This window comes from Sorex araneus, chromosome 1 (assembly GCF_027595985.1).
Source record: "Sorex araneus isolate mSorAra2 chromosome 1, mSorAra2.pri, whole genome shotgun sequence".
In the NCBI taxonomy this organism is placed as follows: Eukaryota; Metazoa; Chordata; class Mammalia; order Eulipotyphla; family Soricidae; genus Sorex; species Sorex araneus.
In genome coordinates this window covers 286680756-286696123 of record NC_073302.1, presented here as the reverse complement: position 1 = coordinate 286696123, position 15368 = coordinate 286680756, and the positions used below count along the sequence as shown (strand labels likewise).

At 39.1% G+C, this 15368-nt stretch overlaps 1 protein-coding gene across 2 annotated transcripts in view; it reads right to left on the bottom strand.

The window, feature by feature from the left end:
* Positions 1 to 15368, bottom strand: part of GPC6 (glypican 6) — a 1181929-nt gene that overhangs the window by 583084 nt on the left and 583477 nt on the right. The window lies entirely within an intron of this gene.

Below are 15368 nucleotides of genomic sequence, written 5' to 3'. Positions count from 1 at the left end.
GATAATAAGCATCCTGATCACAGAGATGTCGTGCCAGAATTCAATGTGTCTACATCATGTGCTTAGCATAGTGGCATGCATGGGCGACAACACAGCTTCCATTTAGAAAAGGCAAGGGCAGAGTTTGGTAAAGGTCCTGATATTATGCCAAAGCAGAGGGCACAGCTTCTAGTCTGGATTTGTTAAGTTGCATTTCTGCAGGAATAATGAGACACTAGTGATGCTCATACAGATTCTGAAAGGATGCGCTTGAGGACTTTCAAGGGGAGAATTGTCTCCTCATAGAGCATGAAAAGTAGTCGAGGTGGTTTTTGCTATTGTTTGGCTTTTATTTGATACAAGCTTAAGCTTTATCTCAAAGTATGGCTAATAGAAAGCCTAAAGAAAAGTCTGAACATTAACATGCTCAGGATCAGCAACCACAAGGGAAACATGCAGACGACATATCTTAAACGCAAATGCAAACATAATGTGGTTTTCTTAGTTACTTTTTAGAATCATCTATGCTCCCCAAATGTAAGCTTCAATCCCACTTCTTTATAAAACAGTGCCCCAAGTGTCTCTCACTTTCAGTAAAGACAGGTACAGAGAAAGCTCTCTTTATTCTGAGAAAAAAAGAGTCAAGCCTTGCAATAGACAGCGATCAATACCAACTTCAGAGTGAGGCCAGTTCCAGGATGGATTAGAATGGAGTCAAACTGGACCACGGGCACTTGAGCTAAAACAAAGGCTGTCTGAATATTGACCACTGGCACACACATACACACACACACACACACACACACATGCACACACACACACCCAGGTGATTCAAACTAGAGTGATGACTTTATTTGAGCCTTCTTGGTAATTTGAAGGGAAAACAATTGCTCATTGGTTTGAGGGATTCTTTCTTTTTTTCCCAATGCCTTTTATCCTACTAAACTGTTGGTGATTTCTGCCATGATGAACATAGGTCCAGGATTGTGATATACGTTCCAAGAAACCACAGAAATCCACCTCAAATGTCAGTCATTTGAATATATTATTTGATATCTTCAAAAAAATTATGCCAAATTAAACAGGTCTATGGGCCAGTAAAGACGAAGGTCCACCCAGTTTGCCAATGTGAACCGCGATCTGAAACTGAGCCTAGAATTTTGGCCCACTGGGAAATGTTGAGAGTTCCAGATAATTTTAATAAACATTCTTTTCTATTAGCTTCTTTCCTATTTCTCCTTTATGAGTGCACCTGTTTTCTTTCCCTGTTGAAAAAAAAAACACAAAACATCTGCTTTTCATTCACGTTAGTATGTGAAAAAATGTAAGTCAATCTATAAATGATGACAATTAAATACATAATAAGGCAGTCATGGGAACTCCTGTACATGCTGGCAATCAGATCAGAGTGCCAAATGAGCTAAGTAAGCATGCACACATACATGCACCCCCTGACAGCACATGCATCACAGGCATATACAAATATACATAAACCCAATAATTTGTTTCCTTCAATAAGAACGTCTACGACTCTTTTTGAACAAGGCCTGGGTACATTAGTAGCAAAGAAACCACCTGCTGTAAATGCTAACACTTTAAAAGTGAAGTTAATTCAAGGAGGGGGTGATCCCAGGAAATTCTCCAAGGGCCAGGAGACCGCTGCAAACTGTCCTTAGGCAAGTGGGGTTGATGGCTCAGGGCTGGGGCTCCATGATGCAGTGCTGCTCGAGCCATGTGGCACTCTGCATCAGGACCACAGTCACTGTGCTCAGGAGACCGCTAGGGGCACATAGGCGAGGGTCACTCTGGGCCTCTCTGGCTGTATCTGGTGGTGTTCAGGAAGCCAAGCAGTGCCAAAATTAAAACTGGGGTCACCTTCATGTCAAGCCTGTGCTTCTGAACCTTATGGTGTCTCCCTGATCCCAAGATTAAGTTTTAGAAGGGTTGCTCATGATATAGTAAGATAATTATGTCACCCAAGTAAAGAGATTAGAATCCAATATAACGGATCCCACATGGTAGACAGTTAGCCATATATAACATGTCATTTCTAAATATATGAGAGGAACACACAAAAATAGTAGGAACACAATCTTTGGACACTGAGGACCTCTGGATAATGGTTCTGTGGTTCATTCATTTGCTTGAGCGAACACCAGTAATGTCTCCATTGTGAGACTTGTTACTGTCTTTGGCATATCAAATACAACACGAGTAGCTTGCCAGGCTCTGCCATGCAGGCAGGATACTCTCTGTAGCTTGCCAGGCTCTACAAGAGGGACGGAGGAATCAAACCTGGGTTGGCCATGTGCAAGGCAAACGCCCTCCCCGCTGTGCTATCACTCCAGTTCATGGCACTAAATAAATAAATAAGATGAATATCCAGGTGGGACGGAAATCTGAATTTGAACTGTTTGCTAATTTGATGGGAAAGAGTTCTTTTGACTTGGATGACTCATAAAATGGGCCCATTTCCCAATCTCTTTGTCTTGTAGTCACAGAACAAGTAGGAATAAAAATTGCGCAAGAGAGAACTCAGATAAGGAAGAGTCAAAGGTTTCACAATTTGCTAAACAATGATCTATAAAACTGCCATCAGAATAAAAGCTATCTCTTTAACACTAAAAAAAAAAATCAGCACAAATGAAAAAGACTTCCAATTTGGATTCTATCTGCCAACTGAGTCAAAATGTCAAGGTACATTTTCCTCTGTTCCAAAATAGATGTTTCTGATATTTTATGGAAATAGTGTCATAAATATTTTACATAGTTATCCTCTGTCTACAAATGCAGCAGGGTATCATAAGGTTTGTCTTTTCAATAAAATTCTTTATTGCAAGCACAGCTGAAATATCCTTGGTTCAGCCTCTAATTTGAAAAACAAAACCCTACAAAGGAAGGGAAAAGGACTTTCTACAGATAATTTGGTTGCCTGTTAATTTTTACTCCACTATAAATTCTTATATTTCTTATTAAATGCTGTCATTTTTATCGAAAAACAGTAAAATAAATGTTGCCTTACATCTACATCTATTTTTAGTAAGAGAATGTGATTTTAGAAAGGCGAGAGCAAACTAGGAATATTTTAACAGACACTGCTTATTCATGGACATATTTATAGCATATATCTATCTAAATGTTCAGGGAACAGTTTTTGGCTTCCTATACAAAATTGTACACAAAATGAGCAGAAAGGTCTGCTTTACTTACTTTCTTGATGTCACGAACCAAAGGGGATAACATTTCCATATAAAATTCTCTAATACGCTGAATATTAAATATAACAAAGTCAGTTTTGACAAGGAGTGCACTTCTCCAAGTGTCAACAGATGTTAATCGGGACTATGTATTGATCCCAGCTACGGCTTCACTTACATCTGAATATTTACCACCATTACCCTATTTTTGTTCTGTCCATCAAGTCGTGGGTACCTGGGTCAAACACAAGAAAATGTAGACTTTCCATAAAGGGAGGGATGATGACTATTTTCTAGAAATCTGAGATGAATCTACTGTGCTTATACTCAGTATCACTCATCAAGATTAAGAGGTAGAACACTATACATAAAAGCAAATAACCCTTGCTTAAAATCACAAGATAACAATGGAGAAAATAAATGGCATGTCGTAATATGTCTGCCACATTACAATCGAACATCTGTATGACCTAATACCTAATTTAAAAAATAAAACCATCAATATGTCATACTCTCTACATAAGTACTACCTCACTATGTCAGCACTATTAAAGTAATATATCTGTCAAGCTTTATTAAAATTCTTTTTGGTGTCTATCTTGGCTCATAAACCTCTACAGTGCACTGATATTGCCTCAGGGAATGTCCTTGTAACACTGAATCTCTGAAGATGGGACAATAAAAAAAAAATCTTCCGAACTTTCAAGTTCAGCCTATAGTAGCATACAGCCAGTATATTCTTGTGCCAGTCCACAAAACATGCTTTTGCACATGCAAGTAATTACATTTCTATTATTGTTAAAACCTTGTCTCACAGAAATTTCTGGTAGCAAAAGCATAAGTACATTCAGAGAAATATTCAAGAAGAGTCAGCGTTGACACGGGGATAAACTGTCAGGTCTTTTTTATGAAATCAGTTTTAAAAGCAACATTCTTTGAGTTACAGCAGTGGAGTTTTATCCTTGGGCTTTAAAACATGTGTGTTGTCTCTTAATTGGCGTACTTCACCAGTGACTATAACCTATTAGAAAAAAGATGTCTGCTTGTATCACACAGATTTCATGGTCCCGGAGGAGTTTGACTTCTGGGGATCAGGCCATAGGCAGTTTCCTGAACAAAATGGGTCATGAAAGTCTTTTATGGTTATAAACATAGAAGACTGACGGGACAGGGAGGAGTAGTCTAGGGCAGGAAGACATGAAAAGAGGTCAAAAGAAACAACAAAGAGACAACCCAAGATAATGATGGGATCAATCCACACAGGTTCATTATTTCCCTATGCGTGGAATTGCTCTAGAACAATGTACCATGCAATTGGAGGCTTAAATGATCTAGATAAGCTTTGTTTGATTGCCCTGATCCCTCCCAATATGTTATAAATTTGTCCTAGTGTCTAAGCATCATGCAGCTCCTAGTCCTCAGACAAGTGTTGATTTTAGCCATGTCCATGATGGTGATGTGGGTGATATGAAACTGATATTAAAGTCTATCAAACCACTCTCTATTCTATGCAGTACGTTTTGCTGAAGAAAGGCATAGCCTGCTCAGAGTTGAATGCCAAACCATGCACTGTACAGCCAATCCTAGGATATGTAATAGATGGGGAAGAGTCAATTTCTCAATCAACTTGAATAGAAGGGGCCACATGTACAGTGAAGAACAGAAATCAACTTTCATGATGATAAACATGCACTCTAGATAGTTGTTAATTTATAATGGTGCACACCTGAAATTAACATATTATAATACTTCAATGAAAATCATTAATAAAACAGTGCATGTTACAGTGAATACTAGCTAAATGGCCAAATCCAAGATCATTACATCTATGTCTCCTTCTTCACATCTGTAACACTTTGCTTTTGGGCAACTCCTGGCAGTTCTCAGGCTTATTATTGGCTCTATGCACAGAGATTACCCCTGAGAGGGCTGAGAGAACCATACGGATTACCAGGAATTGAACCCAAGTCAGTTGTATTCAAGACAAGCACACTATCCACTGTAGTATCTCTCCAGCCCCCTCACATGTATAACTCTTTAATGTTGATCAGTCTGTTTCTTGAGTAATTCTCCCTATAAATTCAGAAAAAATGTACTTTTCTAAATCTTGTTATTTGTTTTCCTTTCTGTGTCCTCTTAAAATATTTATAATTCCTGATGTGTCATCCAATCTTGTTGTTTAGCTAAATGTTATCATCGTTTGTCAAACAGCATTTATTAATTGATGATTCTCAAGCTGATTAGTGGGCAAATAACTTGCTTCTAAATAAAAATAAACTGTGTGCCAGGGGACTTTGATGTTGGGGATACAACCCCCAAAGACATGAGGCATACCTCTACCTCGACGTCTATATGATCCAGATACAAACATGCCTGTGTATACATGGTCATATGTATAGACACCGTGCTGGTGTGATGAATTCCCCAGGAGCACTCTCCATATTATTCCACATGCTTAATCTCAGGTCTCACGAACCCACTGAGCAATTATAATAGCTTCCACCCCTGCAAGCATCAAATACTTTCTTTACTCCATTTCACCATTTTCTTGAGTAAATCAGATTACATGTTTGTTTTTTAGTATCAATAAATCATTTGTATTGATACTAAAAACATTTGCACTTATCTTCTGTACATGTACGATCTTTCAAAACCCAACATTTAAAATGTAGATCCAAGTAATATGGTCCTGATCTACTTCCTGGCCTCATTTCCAAAAACAAACAAACAAAAACACCAACCAACATTTTTGATACTTGGTACATTTGAACATACCTTGGCAAGAAAGCCCTATCTCATTTCCTCCTCTGCAAGATCCTAATAACTCTGCAGATTTCAATGCTGAATGTCACTACCCTAAGTTTTCATATCAAATTTCTCAAGACAAAACAATGCATACTTCTCATGATTAGCATTGTATTCTATCCATACCTCCATTTGAGTTTATCCCCATCAAATGAGCCGATCATTTGCACAGCATTGGGATGTTTTATACCTGTGTCTTTTATTTTTTCATAGACTGTTACTTGGATACAACGCTGTCCATTGATGTATAATAATCTCTTGCACACATCAGGTCCTCCTCAAGTACTTTCATACTTTGAAAGTATGAGGACGCCCATATGAAAAACGTTCTTCTTTAATTATGCATGCAAGAGACATGCACACAATCAAGAGAAGATATTTTCCATCATTTTGGTCTCTAATCTTATATCTTGATACTCATCTCCATGAGCTTTATGTCTAGGAATTCCACACATTTTATTTCTATGTACACATCATTTGTTTCATATCTCTTTGAATCACCTTATGCAGGTATAACCCTGGATGTTTCCAAATACCTAAATTCAAGCTAAGTGGTTCTCTTCTCTGTTCCCCAAACCTGTATCAATAGGTCCTTCATTATATATTTACACCACTTACTTATGCCTCTCCTCACAATTAATTCTTGCAAGGACTTAATATTCTTTTTTTTATTGAATGAAAAGTTACCAGTAATACTTGGCATATATAACACAATAAATGCACATTTATTGATGAAGCAAACTCTTCAAGGACTAGGTTTGGATCAAATAAGTGTTACGTCACAAAAACCAATGAATCTCAGATTACAGGGGAGAGCAAGATGTAAATTGATAGGGACTGATCTGTCAGAATTCTAATTTCGCAACTATTCACAGCTTTAGTGCATCTAGATGGGGTTAAGAGATCCATTTACTTCTTTAAACACAAGAAGCCTTCAAAATTGGGAGTAGGTGCTTGTTTTCATAAAATGCCAATAGGTAGTATAATTTTAAAATAAAATATGCTACCTCAGGCATGGGCTTATAAGAAAACAGAAACAAAATGCATGATCTTTGAATGCATTAGAAGCAAATAGTTTTCTTGCTTTCCATTTCTCACACTCCACTTAACTCAATCATTTATGAGTGTATGAGTCTATTCCCATATACATGGGACTCCAAATATATATTGGCTTTTATTGGTCACACCCAGCGATGCTCAGAGGTAACTTCTGGCTCTGGACTCAGGAATTACTCCTGGCAGTGCTTGGGGGACTATAGGGGATGCCAGGGATTCAACCTGGCTTGGCAGTGTGCAAGGTAAACACTCTACCTGCTGTACGATTACTCTGCCCCACCAGATGTATTTTTGATGTGTCTTTTTATACCTGGAATCCTTTACTCATGAATTCTTGTGCTTTTATGTTTATTGTGCTTGTCTGGGTGTCAGGGATTGAGCCCAGAGCTTCGCACATACAAGACATCTGTTTCATACTGAGCCACTTGCCCTGTCCCATTTTTTAGTGCTCATCGCTATATCTGGACTATGGCAAAATTCATCCATTTCAATGAATTATCCTAATAAGCTATTTCCATCACCATGCATCCTAGTTAGAATGTCATTTTGCTACTATTTTTATCACAAAATTACTTATTTATTGACTGCAAAGTACTTTCTATTATAATATAATGTCCACACAACCACCATAAAGCAATGAGCATCTATTATTTATGCTGATTTAAAAGTTGTAAACATAGAAGCATTATGGATAATTCTGAAAGGCTTACCTATTGTTCTTAACACTTTATTTTTTGAAGTAACCTACACTGAATTGTCATCGATTACAGAGGAGAACACACAGGCCACAGAAGAACTATGTAAAAGGTTTCATTCACCCAAGACCTTTCTGAAGACCTTTAATTTCTGGATGACTTCACAAAAATTAACCTCAATAAAAAGATCACCAGGAAGGGAAAAAATAATTCAAAGGATAGCTGCAACAGGTGGTCTTACGCAGAACTTAAATTCTTGACCCAAAGAAAACAGCTAAATAGAATGCTGCTTCTCTCGTGAGTAATGCCCATGATTAATTCTTCAGAATGGTTTTCCATTGTGATCAGAGAATGCTCTAATGGATGTAATTCATAGTCTTCATTTCATTAAGTATGATGATAATTATTTGGCCTTATAATCCATCAACCACATTTACTGAAACGAACTGTTTATGTCTGAGCACACTTTATTCAGGCAGGCTGCTACCTTAGGAGAATGTGCCAGTTAAGAGAAAGTTCATAAAAAAAAGAAAAGAAACAACCTGTGTAGCAGATATGTACGTGTCCATTGGCAAAAATATTTTGATCATACTAAAGTTTAAAAGTCAAATCCCTGTTTTTTTTTTTCCTTTTTGAGTCATACCTGGCAGTGTACAGAAGTGACTCCTGGCTCTGCACTCAGGAATTTCCACTGGCAGTGCTCAGGGACCATATGGAAATGTTGGAAATCGAACCTGGGTCAGCCGCATGCAAGGCAAATGCCCTACCTGCTGTGCTATTGCTCCAGCCCTAAAAGTCAGATCCCTGGAGGCCAGACAAATACCTCAGCAATTTGGAGAGTATACCTTGATGAGCCAGGACACAAGTTTGAACTCTGGCACCACATGTCCCCCAATAATCACTGAGTATAACCATGGAGACATTCCGCAAGCACCCCCAGTTGGGGCCCTGGAGGTTCCTATGAGTATGATGCGCAAACTGCAGGATCAAAGCAGCTTCACAATGGCAGGTCCTGTCATTAAAGTTCCTGGACTGGTGGTTGGCTGAATAGCTGCAAGAATGGCCACTGAGTTCTCTGAGCACTGCTTGAGAGTCCTCTGCATCCTTAAAAGGCAAGTTATTTTATTTTATTTATTTTTTTTTTTTTTTAATTTTCTTTTTTTTTTTTATTATAGTTTATTTTTAATTAGTGAGTCAACGTGAGGGTACAGTTACAGATTTATACATTTTTGTGCTCATGTTTCTCCCTTACAAAGTTTGATAACCCATCCCTTCACCAGTGCCCATTCTCCACCACCAGTAAACCCAACATCCCACCCCCCCTTCCCAGTCCCGTCTCCCCCCACCCCACACTGCCACTATGGCAGGGTATTCCCTTTTGTTCTTTCTCTCTGATTAGGTGTTGTGGTTTGCAATAAAGGTGTTGAGTGGCCATTGCGTTCAGTCTCTAGTCTATATTTGGCCCGCATCATCTTTCCCCCACATGACCAACAACCACATTTTACTTGCTGTTCCCTTCTCTGAGTTGCCCAGGATGAGAGAACAGCCTCCAAGCCATGGTGACAACCTCCTGGTACTTATTTCTACTATTCTTGGGTGTTCGTCTTATAGTCTATTATTCTATATTCCACAGATGAGTGCAATCTTTCTATGTCTGTCTCTCTCTTTCTGACTCATTTCACTTAGCATGATACTTTCCATGTAGATCCACTTATATGCAAACGTCATGACCTCATTTTTTCTAACAGCTGCATAGTATTCCATTGTATATATGTACCAGAGTTTCTTCAACCAGTCATCTGTTCTAGGGCACTCGGGTTTTTTCCAGATTCTGGCTATTGTAAACAGTGCTGCGATGAACATATAAGTGCAGATGTCACTTCGACTATACTTTTTGGCTTTTCTGGGATATATTCCCAGCAGCGGTATTGCTGGGTCAAATGGGAGCTCAACCTCAAGTTTTTTGAGAATTGTCCATACTGTTTTCCAAAAGGGCTGAACTAGCCGGCATTCCCACCAGCAGTGTAGAAGGGTCCCTTTCTCCCCACATCCTCTCCAACAGCGGTTGCTTTTGTTCTTTTGGATGTGTGCTAGCCTCTGTGGTGTGAGGTGGTATCTCAAAGTTGTTTTGATCTGCATCTCTCTGATGATTAGTGATGCAGAGCACTTTTTCATGTGTCTTTTGGCCATTCGTATCTCTTCCTTGGTAAAGTTTCTGTTCATTTCTTCGCCCCATTTTTTGATGGGGTTGGATGTTTTCTTCTTGTAGAGTTCAACCAGTAAGGCAAGTTATTTTAAAATTTACAAGTTACAAATAAGAAATGTTTTAGTCGACAGCTGTGTAGGAAGGTAGAAAGAAAAAAGGGAGAGAAGGAGAAAGGATCTGAGGGAGAAGGAAGTAGAGAAGGTAAGAGGGAAAGGAAAGGAAGGAAGGAGTGAGAATTGAAGGGAAGAAAGGAGGAAGGGAGGAACAGGAGGAAGTAAGAGAAAAGATGAGGAAGGAAAGGATGGAAGGAAAAAGGAAGGGAGGGAAGGGAGGGAGGGAGGGAGGAAGGGAGAAAGGGGGAAAGGGAGACAGGGAGGGAGGGAGACAGGGAGGGAGGGAGAAAGGGAAGGATGAAGGAAGAAAGGGAGGGAGGGAGGAAGGAAGGAAGGAAGGAAAGAAGGAAGGAAGAGAGGGAGGGAGGGAGGAAGGAAGGAAGGGAGGAAGGAAGGAAAGAAGGGAGGGAGGGAGGGAGGAAGGAAGGAAGGAAGGAAGGGAGGGAGTAAGGAAGGAAAGAAGGAAGAAAGGGAGGGAGGAAGGAAGGAAGGAAGGAAGGAAGGAAGGAAGGAAGGAAGGAAGGAAGGAAGGAAGGAAGGAAGGAAGGAAGGGAGAGAGGGAGGGAGGGAGGGAGGGAGGGAGGGAGGGACGGAGGGAGGAAAGAAGGAAGGGAGGAAGGGAGGGAGGGAGGGAGGGAGGAAGGGAGGGAGGGAGGAAGGGAGGGAGGGAGTAAGGAAGGAAAGAAGGAAGAAAGGGAGGAGGGAGGGAGGGAGGGAGGGAGGAAGGAAGGAAGGAAGGAAGGAAGGAAGGAAGGAAGGAAGGAAGGAAGGAAGGAAGGAAGGAAGGAAGGAAGGAAGAGAGGAAGTCGATGTTGGCAACAGTTCAAGTTTTAAAATCCCAGCTCTACTGCCCACATAATTTGCTTGAAATGAATCACTGAAATGACTTTTCATTGAAATGAAATAATGAAATAATCACAGTTAAAGTGGTTGCTATTTTAATAATTTATAGCATTTAGTCCTAGAACTCATCTTCATTAGAAGAAATAACATGCAGAAGTTCATGTCTTCTTTGTTCCAGTGGCATCAGGGTGGACCAGGGAGGACACCTACCTGACTGTCCCCTTTGCCTTTGCAGTGGGCTCAGGGGGGACCCTGCTAGCATCTTCTCCTGCAGTGCTCTCCCTCTGTGCTCCTGGACTCTGACAAGCCTGGGGCCGACTGTGGCAGTCACATCCCCTCCCACCAGAGAGCAGACAGCGCCGAAGGGTGGTTCATAAAGGGACAGCAGGTGTGTGGGTGGGGGTTGGATCTTTTCTCCCAAGAATACTAAGTCATCCAACTATTATTTGTAGCAACAAGCAGCTCTCAGAGCTTGCTCTCTTCCTGCCTGGTACTGCTCAGCAGATGTAGAACATGGGAAGAGAATAGTTATTAAACTCAGTGGTGAGTCTAATAAACAACAGAGGGGAGCTGGGGACTTGATCGTATCTGCAAAGATAAAAAGACTCACAGAGGAAGGATGGTGAATCTTCCCTCCTTTAATCTCTTTCATTTAAAATAAAATCTTAAGCACACACGCATGCACAGTGCACAGCTTAAGAAACAGTATGCGGTGGAGAACTTTGGAAATCCTAACAATCCTTCCTGATAACAACTCCATCTGAAACCCCAGGGATAACTACCATCTGATGTTTGTTTTGATAACTTTGAAGATTTTTTTTCCTCCAGGTCTATCACATATATTTGATTTTTAAATAATGCATTTGTTCATTTTGCATTTTGAAAACCTGGCCTAAGTCGCTCGTATTCTTTGAGGTTCTTTGTGTTTTTTCCTCTTTGAGTGACTCTTCCATGATTAATCCAAAAGCAAAGCTCTACCTCACTATTATTTGCATTAGAGGATTTCCTGGTGTGATGCGCTCACCATTGACGCAGGTGGGATATTTGTGATATTTCTCATCTTTACGTTCCTATAAACAATGTTGCTAGAAACATTCTTCTCCATATCTTCCTGTATACACATGAAACATTTTCTCTAGAGGTGGAATTCTGTTCATTCTAAGAGATGTGAATCTTGAACAATACAGGTATTTTCAAACTGTCATCCAAACAAGACACATTGTTTACACATCTATTGGCTAAATAAGAAAGATGCTGATTCTCCAAAGCTTGTCAACACTGAGACTTGTCAACACTGATAAACAGTCAAAATTCAGAGGGAGGGTAAATCCTGGTGCCCTGGTGCGTTGACTACAGACACTCTTAAGGTATAACCCAAGTCATACCTTAAGAAATGGTTACTTAAATTTTACTTTGTATTATACATAGGGCATAAAAAGGCAATGTTTGTATCTGGAAGGTGGCAAGAATAAAATTTAAAAATAGTTTTGTTGATGCCTACAAATTAGACCACCGTTTTTCTAGTAAAAAAAATTCCCTCTAATATGTCAAAACATTTGTGTCAAACTGCTGTGTTTTGCCAGAGATAAATTTTTCAGTCAAAACAATTAATTAGCAGCCTTCCAAGATTTAAGTAGTCATTCCAGGAGAAGGAAGAAATGGAAGGAAAGACATATCCCTCAAGCAGTGATGCAGAAGTTTATCTCCATGATACAGAAGTTCAACTCTGTTGAAGTTGAGCTCCTTTTGAGAATATCTTTTTGTATTCCGTAAGTCTTCTACAATCACTTTAGCAATTCTAAATCACTCAATTAATAGAATCATAGAGAAACAGGTTTCTGAAAGGCTTAAACCTCAAAGGTTATTTTTTCTTCTCTCAATTTTACTGTTTTTACAGTATTTTATTCACATCACAAAGAATTAGTTTAGGTATTAAAAATCATCAACACTCAGATAGTCTTAGTAGAGCTGCTACTGGGTTAGTACAATATAGACCATCCGGTAATCAGGTGAAAAAACTCACTGGTAAAATACTTAAATTCCTAAGTCATAAATTATTTGAGGAAAAAATGCTATTTCTTTTAAACCCAAGGCTATATACCCGTATCTCTTTATTTGATTATATATTTACTTGCTAGAAGGAAGTGCCAGCATGAAACTTACTACTTGAAATCATTAGAGCTAATGAAACTCAGGTCAGATAAACCAATACCTGCATAGAGAGATAACAGCATCCATGGTGATAGGCCTACAAACTACACTGCAACCCTACAGCAGCTATTTTGCAAGCGAATGCTCATGAAAGGACTTTGGAAGAAAAGAGTGTGGTGGTGTAATGCTACACACTCCGATTATGATACGAAAGGCTATAGTCTACTGGTAACCACTGAGCTGTGTCAACTTTCACCACAAAGAGCAGCACATCAGAGTTTGATAGACAAAGTCTCAGGCTGGGGCAGTTCGGGAACGGGTAAGGGGAGGTAGGCTATTTCTTTCCAGACAGTTTTTTATGTAACCCACCATTTGTGAAGAGTAAGCAAGAACTTCCCGGCAACTTCCTGGCCACTGTGTTAAGAAAATATTCACTTACATCACTGGTATGTCTCAGGTATATGCATAGAAATTTTATTCACTACCAGAAAGAACCCATATCAATAATCAGAAATGGTTCATATGTTCAGCCAGACTTTGAATTTCTTATCTCACATTTCTTAGAAAGTGGCTATAAGCTTCATTCTTCAAGAAAAGCAAAGGGTCCAATAAAAGATGAAATGTTTTGCTTTGAATGAAAGTTCATCTATTTACTGGCATATAATGTGCACTAAGATTCACCTTTCATATTTATCTATATATCACAGACTTTCTTCAGATAATTACATTTTACTATTTGCTATTTCCCATACCGATTCACTTCTGTGATGCTAGTTCCTTTGATATCAAGAAAATCACTGCTTTTCAATTAAATTGAAATGAATTCAATCAAATCAAATTGATTTTAAATGAAAATAAGAACTGTTTTTTTAAAATATCAGTTATATACACTTCATATTATTAAATTTATACTCCTAAGTCACTTATGGTTATTATTTTTGAACCTTCTTCCAAGCAATAATTCCATACACTCAAACTTTTTAGGTGTAAATAATTTTTAAATGGATTGTCATGCATTATTTAAATAGAGAATCATGTTAAAGACACAAGCATTATTGATGCCAACTTACAATATTGGGAAGATCAAAGTTGGTAAAAATATAAGGAAAAGAAACACAGCAGAATAGTACCAAAGCTGTTGAAAAACATGTGTTTCTTTGGCACAGACTGCACAAAGAAAATAGTGTCTGCTTCTAATCATTTTACAAATATGACCTTCTTTGGGTAATTTAATACCAGATCCCTGTTATGCATTATTTTTATTTTATCTCTTAATCATCTTTCAGTTTATTTGCTAGACTGCCCTTACAAGAGCATCTTAGAAGAGCAGTTAAATGTCAAGAAAATAAGACTTCCTCTACAAAGAAAACAGCCCCTATTTGAAGACACCAGCAGAGAAAGAACCCTGTATTCAAAGTCTAGAGAGTGTAGCCCACCAGCACAACACTTGCTTTGCAAATATGAGGGCCTGGCTTTGATTGGCAATTGCAAATACAAATGAATAAAAGTTTAAAGCTATCCTTTAAAAGAAGCACTGGTATGTCTCAGTGATTTCTCTTTCTCATAAACCCAACATAATATCATGGCATGGAGTTGGCATAGGACTTTTATGGCAGAATCTCTACTCTGTGTTTACTCCCTCCTAATCCATTCCTACAGGTGTTGGCAAAATTCTCTTCTTACAATGTTCAGGGATTTGGCCTCTTTGCCTAATGTGATAAAGAAGAAACGCCAGGTGCTGAGATTCCGAACACCATCTCCACTTGTAAGCTCCAGGAAGACTGCCACCTTGCCCCAGAGCCCTGTAACCCCTAAATGGGCTGTACTTATTGTCCGGAAAACTAATCAGAAATACCAAGTTCCACTGTCTCATGAGCAGAAGGGAGAAGGCAGCTGGAATAGAGAAGGGATCATTAAGTCAATGATGGTTGGAGGAATTGTTCTGGATGGGAGATGTGTGCTGAAAGTAGATAAAGGACCAAACGTGATGGCCTCTTAGTATCTGTATTGCAAACCATACTGCCCAAAAGCAGAGAGAGAGAGTATGGGGGAAATTGTCTGCTGTAGAGACAGGGAAAGGTGGGAAAGGATGTGTATACTGGGGACATTGGTGGTGGAGAATGTGCACTGGTGGAGGGATGGGTGTTTGATCATTGTATGACTGAAACTCAAACATGAAAGCTTTATAACTTGGTGATTCAATTAAAAAAAAAAAGAAATACCAAATGGTCCCGTGACCAGACACCTGTTTCACCACGATTCATGATAAAAACTTTTCTGCTCTGTGATTGATAAATATTGCTTGTATGTTCCAAACCACACA